The sequence below is a fragment of the Schistocerca serialis genome, chromosome 6 (genome assembly GCF_023864345.2).
Source record: "Schistocerca serialis cubense isolate TAMUIC-IGC-003099 chromosome 6, iqSchSeri2.2, whole genome shotgun sequence".
Lineage (NCBI taxonomy): Eukaryota > Metazoa > Arthropoda > Insecta > Orthoptera > Acrididae > Schistocerca > Schistocerca serialis.
In genome coordinates this window covers 305,990,555-306,005,927 of record NC_064643.1, presented here as the reverse complement: position 1 = coordinate 306,005,927, position 15,373 = coordinate 305,990,555, and the positions used below count along the sequence as shown (strand labels likewise).

General features: G+C 44.3%; 1 protein-coding gene and 1 pseudogene across 2 annotated transcripts in view; one reads left to right on the top strand and one right to left on the bottom strand.

The window, feature by feature from the left end:
• Nucleotides 1–15,373, top strand: part of LOC126483939 (pickpocket protein 28-like) — a 286,412-nt gene that overhangs the window by 125,209 nt on the left and 145,830 nt on the right. The gene's annotated exons all lie outside the window — the stretch shown is intronic.
• On the bottom strand, nt 4,772–4,889 carry LOC126485195 (5S ribosomal RNA; annotated as a pseudogene).

Below are 15,373 nucleotides of genomic sequence, written 5' to 3'. Positions count from 1 at the left end.
CTTTGATTCCCTTTCCAAGTTTCTTCTTAGTTTCCTTTACTATTTGCTCGATGTACAGGTTGAATAACACGCGAGGAGACGCTTCAAACATGAATAGCTCCCTTCTCAACTGGGGCCATTTCAGGCCCTTAGACTCTTATAAATGCAGTCAGGCTTCCGTACAAACTGTAGACAGCATTGTAGCTTCTCACATTTTGCCCTTATACCTTCAAAATTTCAAAGAATGTATTAATGTCAAAACTGTCAAAAGCTTTCTCTAAATCTACAAAAGTTATATATGTAGGCTTGCCTTTCTGCATTCTATCTTCTAAGATAAGTCGTACGGATCAATATTGCCAACTGTGTTCCTTTTTCTCCGCAAGCCAAATAGATTTTCCTTGTGGTCGAGTAATTAATTCATATGAGTATTTCGCAACCACAACTTAGTCTCAACAATGGTTGAAACAGGAAACAGAAGGTTGTCCTTCAGTGTCAACAGGGAAGGGATTTGGATATAAAACGGTTCAAATGGCTCTGAGCACTATGGGACTTAACATCTGTGTTCATCAGTCCCCGAGAACTTAAACCTAACTAACCTAAGGACATCACACACATCCATGCCCGAGGCAGGATTCGAACCTGCGACCGTAGCGGTCACGTGGTTCCAGACTGAAACGCCTAGAACCGCACGGCCACACCGGCCGGCCGATTTGGATATAATGGGGTCCTGTAATGTGGGCGGTGCCACAGAGTTCTGTTCTCGGTCCATTGATTTTCTTGATATATACCAAAGAACTGCTACTAAGCATTACAGGTGGCTCAAAATATTTGTTCTGTTTGCAGATGACAAGTGTTACTGTGAAAGACGTGGAACGTAACACAGGGAGGGGTAGAGAAGTATCTCTGACTTTTAAGGTTAATATAAAAAAGTTGTAGAACAAAATTATATTTTGGCATCAATAAGGTACAAATGTAATTGAGTATTATGAGGTTTTCAACGACAGGTCTTGCAAGTGATGTCCATAATTGATAATGCACTACCGCAGCGGTTTCTGAAGTTCTAATAACTTAGTGAAGCATCTGTTGTGGCATGTGGCCTTGTCAAGGTGATCATGCCGCATGGTTGTTATGCCTCTGGGTCGACGTTTATACACTTCACGTAGCCTCATAAAAAGTAGTCGCATGGCGAGCGTAGGGGCCATGGAATGTCACCGTACTGGGAGATCAAGCGCCCAGGGTAGATTTTCCTCGAAACAGTAATCGAATTTCTATCAGTGCAGGCCGTGGTACTATCTTGCTGAAACCACACTAGCCCCAGATCCAATTACTGAAGTTGTGGTTCTAAAATAAGTCCCAAAGTCCCAATTATGCCCTCACTACTGACTACATATCAAAGTGACACTTTTTCGCTTGTAGAGGACTCTCGTGATTTGCCGTAGGGGTCCCAACACTCCAACAATAAGTGTTCTGCTTGTTATCACATCCAGAAATGTAGAAGTACCTCCCGTCATTAAACCAAGCAAGTTCAACTTCAGGCAATTTTCGTGTGGGCAATTCGGTTACATCGACAGTAGCAGATCATATACTTGGACCAGAGAACTAGCACATTCGTTGATCTGTAACGATAGTTTCATTAAGTTTCATTAAGATCCAATCATCAATATACCAAGATGCATAGAGAAATTCAGAATCACAAAAACAACTTAAATAGAAAAGAAGAATGACTAATGAGACAAACTGTTTGCTTCAGTGGTAAATAAATTAAACAGCGCGAATTATTCTGCAGTATAAGCTTAGTAACATACCACTGTGCGACTCCACTATCTTTGTCAATAGTCTGTTATTACGACCCAAAAGTTGCACGTTTACGTATAAACACAGATCGATTATCCAAACTTGTGCGAAAATCATGAGGGGCTTCAAAAAGTAAGCTACACATTATTATGGCAGATCAAGTATTTTTTATTGAATCTTGCTTGCACTGCTCTTCAAGGTGTCACACATACTTGACTATTTTCAAACACGGTCATCAAGTCTCTCTAAACAAACGTCGGAACGTTCTGTCAATCGTTCAATTCCTCGATGATACAAATCCGCTCCTTGGTCACAGAGCCATTCGAGAACCGCTGTGTGAACGCGAGGAATTGAACGTCCTCGTCGTTGGAACATCTCTTTCCCCCAGATGTTCTTCCTCGATTATCCGTACGTTATCGTCTGTGATTGATTCGATGGCCTTTCTTTCCTATCACATCAGCATCACCCAAGTCTCTGGGGCTTGGTAACATTGTTGGCACCAATTCATTACAACTAGACCCGAATTGCATTTGGTCCATATACCGTCAGAATTTCAAGGTGAATATGTGTCCAATTTAGACGTTTTGCCCACAATAATCGTACTGCCCCGCGTGTCTCAGCTTTGGAGCACTTTTACAGTTGCCGCGCCATTTCATTGACGCCCTTTGATGGAACTGATTATCCGTATCGCAGCAGAACTGTGCCTACGGAGATATGCTCTCTCTTCTGATAATGCGCCATTCTTGTTGCGCAATGGTAGGCATGTGTAATTTATTTTCTGAAGTTTCTACGTAATTAACTACGTCTTTATAGACTCTGAGGATGTCTCCAGCATCTTGAGGCGAAACGTTAGGCACAGATACATACCTTATACCACGAACTAATGCCCATAAAAGAAAAACTGCCAAGAATGCACTATTAGTTTTTTGTTGACATAAACAATTTACATCTTGAAACTTCTTCGCAGACTAAAACTGCGTTCCAGACCGGGACTTGAGTCTGGGACATCTGCCTTTCGTGGTCAACTGAGCTATCAAACCCGGCTTAGGACATGGCCTCACAGATCTACTTCCGCCAGTGCGTATAAAGTGAGAACAACCACTCTCAATGTGTGCATTACAAAAGCGCACGAAATTTTTCTACATACTCAGAATTAACATAGTGGTGTGTTGTACAATGGCAATACCAGTTAAATTAGGAAAATACCAACCAATAACTCTTCCGTAACATCGGCATTTTATATGTCAATAACTTCATGTAACATCATACGAATAAGTCCATGGGGGTGGCAACCGGCAATCTTACTCTCCTTGTGACAGGATCATCGCTTCGAATGCAAGTCGGACGCACGGAAACGCATCCTCTGGCGTGCAGCAAGAGGTACCGTCTCCGGCATCTACGGAAGCACGTTTCGAATAAACACCAGGTGACGCAGAACCAAGAATTTTAGTTGTGTGGTGTGAACGAGGTTGAGCTGAGTACCATTTATTGAAACTTTCATTTGCGGCAGGATCAATAATCTTGAAGGCTTCAGTGGAGAGTCCGTCGTCGGTGTGAGATCACCAGCGCGGAAGGCGATGTCGAGCACCACCGATCCCCCAGCAGTGGCTACTATAACTGAGATTCGGTATAACAACCACGGCCCAGTTATAACGTCACCATCCCTTAAATACCACAGGCAACACAAGGTTTGAGATGAACACATCAAATATATTCTGAAGGGATTTTGCGGTTAAAATTTCATGATTAAACAAAATTGTATAGGCTTTAAAAAATCTGTAAAAACCACAGATTTTCATTTAATAAAAAATTTCAAAACTGACTCCAGTTACTATCATTAATCAAAGATTAAATTTTTTTCGTGTGGTAATAAGCACTTAAATTTTCATTATCGTCAATGTTTAACTTTCGCTTTAACAAGCTTGCTCCAAATATAATCATAGGCAAGTGAATTCATCATTTGTTTAGGTTGTCCTCGTTGATGAGAATATCTCCACAATAACAATTTATGCCACACGTAATAACTAATGAACCCTGGTCACCAGTCACCATCGGACACAACGCACATCGCACGCAACTACGAGTGCCCAGTGAACCAGCTTAATTGTACGGTGTCAAGCGCTACGCTCTCTCCACGCCAAAGCATCAGCAGTCGAAGCAGTTGATTTCTCGCACAGTAGAATTTAAATAACTTAGCACGCATTAACATCCATTTAAAGCACAGCCCTAGATTTCCATAGGTATCACTTATGCAAGGTAACTAATAAGTATTGTAGTCTAAGGAACCACGGTGTACCACATCTCGGTTTAGAATAAAAGGGCTACCCTACAGGGAGCCAATAGAAATTCTTATACTAGTGCTTGTAATTAAATTAAATACAACACTGACACCAACACAGAAAGGCCGCGCAGACTGCATTTTATCACACTTCAGTTTTTTGCTCACTGTTAATGTGGCCGAACGTAAACACACTTTCTGGTATTTTTCACCAGAATTCATACAGCGTATAATACTTCCACAGGCTACAGCCACAGGGAAAACCCTACGCTTTATTCGCGAGTACGGTGCTTAGAAGATGAATCTCAACAAGATTTCAAAATACACTAAAATCTTGTACAATCAGCGCACATGCGTAAAATCTTTAGTCACGTTCCCACATAAGGATGTAAAACGTCACTATAGAACGTTCTCCTACTCATGAGCACAGAGAAAGAGAGAGAGAATGAACAACCTACGACTTGACTACACACTCAAGCAAAACAGAAAGGATACTAAAAAAAAAAAAAAAAAAGAAAAGCACCCCGTCGTCAGGCCACGAGTGGCTTACCGTGACCATCAGACCACCGTGTCATCCTCAGTGGAGGATGCGGATAGGAGGAGCATGGGGTCAACACACCGCTCTCCTGGTCGTTATGATTGTACTCTTGACCGAAGCCGCTACTGTTCGGTCGAGTAGCTCCTCAATTGGCATCACGAGGCTGAGTGCACCACGAAAAATGACAACAGCGCATGGTGGCCTGGATGGTCACCCATCCAAGTGCCGACCACGCCCGATAGCGCTTAACTTCGGTGATCTCGCGGGAACCGGTGTTTCCACTGCGGCAAGGCCGTTACCTACAGACAGGATACTAGCAATACCAAACTGATAACTCAGTCATGTAGACTTCACAGTCGCAGAAGCTGCAGATCAATTATGTGACTACGGACCCCAACCATTATATATATATTTTTTAAATCATCAGTCTACTGACTGGTTTGATGCGGCTCGCCACGAATTCCTCTCCTGTACCAAACTCTTCCTCTCACAGTAGCACTAGCAACCTACGTCCTGAATTATAAGCTGTATATATTCCAATCTCTGTCTTCCTCTACAGTTTTTGCACTCTACGGCTCCGTCTAGTATCGTGGAAGTCATTCCCTGATGTCTTAGCAGATATGCTATCATCCTGTCCCTTCTCCTTGTCAGTGTATTCCACATATTCCATTCCTCTTCGATTCTGCGCAGAACCTCCTCATTCCATATAGTCCACCTAATTTTCATCATTTGTCTGTAGCGCCACATCCAAATTCTTCGATTCTCTTGTGTTCCGATTTTTGCATAGTCCATGTTTCACTGCCATACAATGCTGTGCTCCAAACGTACATTCTCAGAAACTTCCTCCTCAAATTAAATCCTATGTTTGATGCTAGTAGACTTGTCTCGGTCAGTAATGGCCTTTTTGCCAGTGCTAGTCTGCTTTTGATGTCCTACTTGCTCCGTCCGTCATTAGTTATTTTGCTGCCTAGGTTGCTGCATTCCTTAACTTCATCTACTTCGTGACCACCAGTCCTGATGTTAAGTTTCTCGCTGTTCTCATTTCTATTACTTCTCAATCCTTTCGTCTTCTTTCGATTTTCTCTCAGTCCATTACCTGTACTCATTAGACTGTTCATTCCATTCAGCAGATCATGTAATTCTTCTTCAGTTTCACTGAGGATAGTAATGTCATCCTTTCACCTTGAATTTTAATCCCACTTTTGAACTTTTCTTTTATTACCGTCATTGCTTCTTCGATATACAGATTGAAGAGTACGGGCGATTAGAATCTTACATCCTTTGTAATCCGAGCACTTCGTTCTTGGTCCTTCACTCTTATTATTCCATTTCATCTTAGTGCATAATGCATATTAACTGTCTCTCACTATACGTAACCACTTACCCCTATTTTTCTCAGAATTTCGAACATCTTGTATCATTTTACATCGTCGAACGCATTTTCCAGGTCAACGAATTCTATGAAGGTGTCTTGATTTTTCTTCAGTCTTGCTTCCATTATCAGTCGCAACGTCAGATTGCTTCTCTGGTGCCTTTACCTTTCCTAAAGCCAAACTGATCGTCATCTAACACATCCTCAATTTTCTTTTCCATTCTTCTGTATATTATTCTTGTCAGCAACTTGGATGCATGAGCTGTTAAGCTCATTGTGCGGCAATTCTCCCACTTGTCTGCTCTTGTAGTCTCCGGAATTGTATGGGTGATATTTTTCCGGAAGTCAGACGGTATGTGACCAGACTCATACATTCTACACACTGTGAGCGTGTGGGTGCTATTCTGTCATTCTGCGCAACGGATTAATCTGAGATGTACCCTTTACTCTGTGGCTCCTGCAAGATGCAATTTCCACCCGTAGACTACTACAGAAGCCAGACAGACGCTCCTAACGTTCTAAAGAGAAATGCCTGAAAAACTTGTAGCAATAAATATCTTCTGGAGTCGTCCACTGTAAGGAAATGACACAAAATTCACAAAATTTCTTACATTACTAGTGGGATACTTGGGTACTGGAGTAGAGCTAGTTAGTGTAAGAAAAACATGAAACTAACGAAAATTATTATTTTTTTGCAAAAATTCTGAGAAAACACAATGGCACTTTTAGTTATGAACTGAACAAGTTATTTCCGGGTTCTTTTTGGAATGTGAAGTACCTCTTAAGAATAGGATTCGCTAATGAAATTTCTATACAAAGTTTAAGATTGTTATTGACTTGGCAGAATGGCTGAGAGCCACACCTACTCAACTTGAATAATTATCCGTTAGAATGTTGCTAGGTATGGTCGAGTCTGTCGCGTGTGAAATGCACTGAAGTGTACTGTTGTGGAGGAAATGTGGGGCTCGCAAGAGCTGTAGCTCACAATACCGTAGGCTGCGATGACTGCTGTCTGTGCCGCTCGCTGCTGACAAATAAGATAACTCTCGTTCTATATGGATTGACCTTCGCCAACCAAACTCTCCCTACGCCTTGATGAAGTCAAGGACTCCTATTTGAGCCTAGTCTAACTATTGGCGTGGTACACCGGTCAGATAACCAGTCTACTGCGATGCCACTCAAAAATTCGCTCACAGGTGTTTAACTATAACTCTGTCTCTTCACACCGCACAATAAGTGTGGCGGCCATCACAGTGAACAACGCTTAGTCGCAAGGACTCAATGTAGGGTCGCACTGCAATTCGCTCTTGACAGAGGTGCTCTCACAGTGAAGTACTGATGAGAGACTTGTTCCTCGCTCTTTGAGTACACGTACAAGCGCACACACTTTCGTTACGTGTTCTCGCTCCAAGAGTGACAACGGAACAGCCCCTCTCCACGCTAAGACATGAAGGGGTATATCTTTCGGTATCTTCCATTACTCCTTCAGCTCAAGGCGTCAGGAATATCGTCTGCCAATCAGCATTGCTCTTCTAAAACGGGAGAATGTCGTTTCGTTTAAGGCGACAAATCCGGAAGTCTGTAGCATCAGCGTTTGGAGTTTGCTGTCTCCCTGTGAAAACCTCTGAAACTGTGTGCTATGTTTGTAAGTAATGTGTAGGCTGGGCGCTCCCACACAATGTAGAGGAATTTGCTTTTAAGCCGAAAACGGGGTCGTTCTCCCTTTCACTCGGGCAAATGCTGTCTGCACTATGGGCGGTCGCCGGCCGACGTAGATGGGTTGACTCGTCCTCTGAAGGGACCGGCCTCCTGGCGTGCGGTTTGCCTCTCCCGAACTAAAAGCTTTTGTGACCATTGTGTCTTGAATGTGTGTGTGTACACCAGCCTCGAGTAGTTCAACCCCTGTGCGCACTTGGCGAGTTACTTGTTACACTCCTGGAAATTGAAATAAGAACACCGTGAATTCATTGTCCCAGGAAGGGGAAACTTTATTGACACATTCCTGGGGTCAGATACATCACATGATCACACTGACAGAACCACAGGCACATAGACACAGGCAACAGAGCATGCACAATGTCGGCACTACTACAGTGTATATCCACCTTTCGCAGCAATGCAGGCTGCTATTCTCCCATGGAGACGATCATAGAGATGCTGGATGTAGTCCTGTGGAACGGCTTGCCATGCCATTTCCACCTGGCGCCTCAGTTGGACCAGCGTTCGTGCTGGACGTGCAGACCGCGTGAGACGACGCTTCATCCAGTCCCAAACATGCTCAATGGGGGACAGATCCGGAGATCTTGCTGGCCAGGGTAGTTGACTTACACCTTCTAGAGCACGTTGGGTGGCACGGGATACATGCGGACTTGCATTGTCCTGTTGGAACAGCAAGTTCCCTTGCCGGTCTAGGAATGGTAGAACGATGGGTTCGATGACGGTTTGGATGTACCGTGCACTATTCAGTGTCCCCTCGACGATCACCAGTGGTGTACTGCCAGTGTAGGAGATCGCTCCCCACACCATGATGCCAGGTGTTGGCCCTGTGTGCCTCGGTCGTATGCAGTCCTGATTGTGGCGCTCACCTGCACGGCGCCAAACACGCATACGACCATCATTGGCACCAAGGCAGAAGCGACTCTCATCGCTGAAGACGACACGTCTCCATTCGTCCCTCCATTCACGCCTGTCGCGACACCACTGGAGGCGGGCTGCACGATGTTGGGGCGTGAGCGGAAGACGGCCTAACGGTGTGCGGGACCGTAGCCCAGCTTCATGGAGACGGTTGCGAATGGTCCTCGCCGATACCCCAGGAGCAACAGTGTCCCTAATTTGCTGGGAAGTGGCGGTGCGGTCCCCTACGGCACTGCGTAGGATCCTACGGTCTTGGCGTGCATCCGTGCGTCGCTGCGGTCCGGTCCCAGGTCGACGGGCACGTGCACCTTCCGCCGACCACTGGCGACAACATCGATGTACTGTGGAGACCTCACGCCCCACGTGTTGAGCAATTCGGCGGTACGTCCACCCGGCCTCCCGCATGCCCACTATACGCCCTCGCTCAAAGTCCGTCAACTGCACATACGGTTCACGTCCACGCTGTCGCGGCATGCTACCAGTGTTAAAGACTGCGATGGAGCTCCGTATGCCACGGCAAACTGGCTGACACTGACGGCGGCGGTGCACAAATGCTGCGCAGCTAGCGCCATTCGACGGCCAACACCGCGGTTCCTGGTGTGTCCCCTGTGCCGTGCGTGTGATCATTGCTTGTACAACCCTCTCGCAGTGTCCGGAGCAAGTATGGTGGGTCTGACACACCGGTGTCAATGTGTTATTTTTTCCATTTCCAGGAGGGTATTTGCATATCGTTTACATGAATTCATACAACATTGACTTTATCTTTTCGAGTTTGGTTTCGAATGAAGTGTATCTATGTGCGGAATATGATTGGAGGGCGGAATATGTAAGCAATGAATGTCAGGAGATCACGACGTCTTACAACACCAACGTGAATAGTCGTTTTGTTGCCTCTACCCCCGATGATTTTAGAAATTCTAACGGAATGATTTCTATCCCCTCTGTGTTATTTGATCTTACGTATTCCAAAGCTCTCTTAAATTCTGTTTCTAATATTGGATCCCCTGTCTCTTCTAAATCAACTCCTGTTTCTTCTTACCTCACATTACACAAATCTTCCCCCTCATAGATACCTTCAGTATACTCTTTCCTCCTGTTCGCTCTCTCCTCTGCATTTAACAGTACAATTTCTGTTACGCTCTTAATGTTACCACTCTTGCTGTTAATGTCACCGAAGGTTGTTTTGACTTACCTATATGCTGAGTCAGTCCTTCCGACAATCGTTTCTTTTTCGATTTCTTCACATTTTTCATCCATCCCTTTCGTCTTAGCTTCCCTGCACTTCCTATTTATTTCATTTCTCAGCCAACTGTATCTATATTCCCGAAATTCCTTGAACATTCTTGTGCTTCCTTCTTTCATCGATCAACTGAAGTATTTCTTCTGTTACCTATGGTTTCTTTTCTTTACCTATGTTTTTCTTTCCAGCTTCTATGATTGCCCTTTTTAGAGATGTCCATTTTACAATCCAGTATCTGATTTCGGAACCTCTGCTTGACCATGATGTAATCTAACTAAAATCTTGGCGTATTAATCGGCCTTTTCCAAGTGTTACTACTCATCTTGTGATTCTTGAACAGAGTATTCGCTGTTACTAGCCGAAATTTATTACAGAAGTCAATTAGTCTTTCTCCTTCTCATTCCTTTCCAAGCCCATATTCTCCTATAACCTTTTCTTCTACTCCTTCCCCTACAACCGCATTCCAGTCCCCCATGACTATTAGATTTTCATCTCCCTTCACGTACTATATTACCCTTTCATTATCAACACACTTTCTCTATCTCTTCATCTCCAGCTTGCGACGTCGGCATGTAAACATGAACTATCATTGTCGGTGTTGGTTTTCGATCAGTTCTGATAAGAACAACGCAATCACTAAACTGTTCACGGTAATACACTGTCTGCCCTATGTTCCTATTCATAACAAATCCTACTCCAGTTATACCATTTTCTGCTGCTGTTGATATTACCCTATACTTCACTGACGCCTACCATATCTAGATTGAACCTTTGCATTTCCTTTTTCAGATTTTATAGCTTCCCTACCACATTCAAGCTTCTAACATTCTTTCGTTAGCCTGTAACTGAACACCAAACTTTGTCCATTTATGCCCGAGCCGCACAACGCTACTTCGGCGATCAAACCAGAAGGTCTGAATGGCACCAAGTCACAGAGCCGGCACACTGATGCTCCTCGCCGCCGCCGTACACCGCGTGTCGACCACAGAGGGCGCTCACATGACAGCTAGAGGCTATTTCCGGATCAGCGCCCCCAAGTCCGGCGCCCGCAAAGCAGACGCACGAATTCAAGTCGCCGGACGGTAGACATCCAGCACAACGAATAACACTCAGAGTGAGCAGTAGCTAATGTAGTCCTGTTAACTGGTCTTGCCGGATTCCTGCCAACAAGATTTTCGAGATATGTTTCTTTTGAACTGAAATGAGAATGGGGTATGGATTTTGATCACTCCAAATATGTCTACTGCGGCAATGGAGAAACCCGCCACGATTGAAAATGTCCTCAGCAGTGAACAATACAAACGGTAGTGACCTTGGCGCTACAGTATTGCGCTGATTAATCCACTGACAGAAGTGTACCCTGTACTCACAATCATTTAGCACAATTTCTTGGGAACATGTATTTTATGATGGAGGTTGTAACTGCACCTTCGCATATTCTCTCCGTGCCCTATTCTTTGGAAAGTGGATTTCACGGACAAGTTGACAGAGTTCTTATACACAATCCTGTCAAAATATCCGGACCCCTATTTAATGTGGAACTAACCACTAGATGTCACGAGAACCTGACCCGCCAGTATAAAAGGAGGCGAGTGGTATTGTGACAGCATAACTGATCGGTCACAAGAGCTCTGCGACTTCGAATGTCAACTAGTCAGTGGATGTCACCTGAGTAAAAATAAAATTCATTATGGGCATTTCAACCCTTCTAAGGCTGTCCTTGTCGACTGTTGGTGTGGCGATTGTGAGGTGGAAACACGAAGGAGCAACCGCAGCTTAACCAAGTCCAGATAGATCTCAAGCATCGTGGAGGCTGGTTGTAAAATAAATTGCATGGTTTCAGTGGAAGGAATCCGTCGAGGGTTCCAATGGTCTACCAGCATTCCAGCCAGCACAGTGACTGTGCGTAGGGAGTTAAAAAGAACGGGGTGCAATGGTTGACCGTCTCCTCATAAACCACACATTTCTGTGGTCAACGCAAAGTGGCCCTTGAAGTGCTATAAAGAGCGACGCAGCTGGACAGCGGATGACTGGAAACGAGTGATTTGGAGTGATAACTCAGGCTATACCCTGTGGCAATCCGATGGGAGGGTTAGGGTTTGCCGAATGCCTGGAGAGTACCTGCCATCACGTGTAGTGCAACAGTGATGTGCGGAAGAGGTGGTGGTACGGTACGGCGGTGTTCGTTTCTTTAGGCTGTAATCCTCGAATTGGCTTAAGAAAACACTAAATGTGGAAGGATATGAATACGTTTCACAGCACAGTGCACTGCTTGGAATAGAGGAACAATTCGCGGACTATGATTCTTTGTATCAGCATGACCATCAAGCCAGTCACAAAGCAGCATTTGTGAAGCAATGTGTTTGGATAATATCTTTGACGAAATTGACTGGATTTCCCAGAGTCCCCACCTGAACCCACTGGAACACATTACGTACCAGTTAAAATGTCGACATATCTCGAGACCCCAGCGTCGACCACTACTACCTTCTCTGCTTTCGGCTCTTAAGGAAGGACGGGCTACCATTCCACCACATACCTCGTTGAAAGTGTCCACAGCAGATTTCAAGGCGTCATAAAGGCAAAGGGTGGACACATCCTCTATTAATTTCCATTAATAGACGTTCAGACACTTTTGATCAGATAGTGTAGATGAATCTGCTCCCTCAAGATCCAGGAACATCCCAAACTGTACCGTGGGGAGATTTCTTTGCCGCGAGCCTTGAGTTTATCTCTTTCTGTAGCTTGAGTAACCAAGTTTCTCTAAATTTTCCATCCATGATGAAAAAATCTTTGCGAAAATTTTCTCTGGACGTTAGTCTGGATTTCTGCTCGCTACATACTGTCGCACTACAATGTATTTTGCCTTTGCAACCAGTCATGAAGTGTTTAAATGAATTAATGCCGCCAGCAGCTGTCATTTTTCTTTTATTCTTTGTACGATTACACAGCTTCAGCCTTAGAATATTATTAAGCATCCTAGGAAACGGATGCTCCACACATCCAGTGTATTAGCAGTCATTTTAAAAAAAATACACTACTGGCCACTAAAATTGCTACACCAACAAGAAATGCAGATGATAAACTGGTATTCATTGGCCAAATATATTATACTAGAAGTGATATGTGATTACATTTTCACGCAATTTGGGTGCATAGCTTCTCAGAAATCAGTACCAAGAACAACCACCTCTGGCCGTAATAACGGCCTTCATACGCTTGGGCCTTGAATCAAACAGAGCTTGGATGGCGTGTACAGGTACAGCTGCCCATGCAGCTTCAACACGATACCACAGTTCATCAAGAGTAGTGACTGGCGTATTCTGACGAGCCAGTTCCTCGGCCACCATTGATCAGACGTTTTCAATTGGTGAGAGATCTGGAGAATGTGCTGGCCAGGGCAGCAGTCGAACATTTTCTGTATCCAGAAAGGCCCGTACAGGACCTGCAACATGCGGTCATGCATTATCCTGATGAAATGTAGGGATCGAATGAAGGGTAGAGCCACGGGTCGTAACGCATCTGAAATGTAACGTCCACTGTTCAAAGTGCCGTCAATGCGAACAAGAGGTGACCGAGGCGCGTAACCAATGGCACCCCATACCATCACGCAGGGTCATATGCCAGTATGGCGATGACGAATACGCGCTTCCAATGTGCGTTCACCGCGATGTCGCCAAACACGGATGCGACCATCATGATGCTATAAACAGAACCTGGATTCATCCGAAAAAATGACATTTTGCCATTCGTGCACCCAGGTTCGTCGTTGAGTACACCATCGCAGGCGCTCCTGTCTGTGATGCAGCGTCAAGGGTAACCGCAGCCATGGTCTCCGAGCTTATAGTCCATGCTGCTGCAAACGTCGTCCAACTGTTCGTGCAGATGGTTGTTGTCTTGCAAATGTCCCCATCTGTTGACTCAGGGACCGAGACGTGGCTGCACGATCCGTTACAGCCATGTGGATAAGATTCCTGTCATCTCGACTGCTAGTGATACGAGGCCGTTGGGATCCAGCACGGCGTTCCGTATTACCCTCCTGAACCCACTGATTCCATATTCTCCTAACAGTCATTGGATCTCGACCAACGCGAGCAGCAGTGTCGCAATTCGATAAACCGCAATTGCGATAGGCTACAATTCGACCTTTATCAAAGTCGGAAACGTGATGGTACGCATTTCTCCTACTTACAGGAGGCATCACAACAACGTTTCACGAGGCAACACCGGTCAACTGCTGTTTCTGTATGAGAAATCGGTTGGAAACTTTCCTCATGTCAGCATGTTGTAGGTGTCGCCACCAGCGGCAACCTTATGTGAATGCTCTGAAAAGCTAATCATATGCATATCACATCTTTTTTCTGTCGGTTAAATTTCGCGTCTGTAGTACGTTATCTTCGTGGTGTAGCAATTTTAATGGCCAATAGTGTAATTACAACTGAGATTTTAAGAGGTTATCACTTTTGAGTCCACATGAAGGAAAGCACCCAGGTACATCATCTATCTACGTTGAGTACATCGTCCTTGTATGTATGTACATAATTTAACATAAATCTTTGCAACAGCCGTCCACGTCTCATGCCCACATTAATCGTGAGACCTTAACGCATATGTTGACTGCTATGGTATGTGGACCGTGTGTAATTTTAAAAACTGTAACGTTTATCCGTACTTACCATGTTAGTGATTTCAATTTTATGGCAACTACGAAACACGGATTCGAAAGCATAATAACGCTCACCTCTACTTAAATTTATTTAGGTGCAGAGACTTGTATGACAATGTGCCTCGATGAATTTTTCGTATAGTAAGTCGAATTAATCTTAGCACTTTTAAGGTCTGTCTTGTTACTATTTTTAACTCTTAACTGGTTACTAAAACAATGAATGCATGGGCGCTTCCGTTGTAAAGGATACTTGATAATGGTCTAATTGTAAAAGCGAAGTTGTACAATCGTACAATCAGTATAGAAAAATATAGCTGCAGGCGGCAAAAATCATTTAAACGATTCACGGTAGCTCGTACCCAGTCTCAATGAGCATCATTCGTCGAGTACTGTGTGATGTTATGTATTTTTTAACGGCACACAACCGGACTTCGACCGTGAAGCGAACTAAGTACTTCTCTGCATTATTAATTGAAATAAACAACATGGTCGCCAGGATATAGGTGGACAACACACCTGTATCCGAATTGAACGAGCTGTCTCTCGTAATAAAATTCCACCTGAAGAAAAATAATAATTCAGAATCCGCGTGAAGCATGGAATAATCACATGGAGAAACAAATCGGGCGCATATTTTTTAAGAGATAGGTTTGCCAAGTTACCAGTGTGGTGGCTTAATAGGGGACAATGTTTTTTTTCTTTTTTACCACAAAACTTCACAATGGACATTAAGTTCAAGCTGTATCTTTGACACGATACATCGTGAGGCAACCCAATTCACTAATATTCAGATTTCAGGAAAGCGTGCGGATGTTCGGATTCAACAGAAAATACCCAACAGGCATACCCTTGTTCATAATTGTGATCAGACT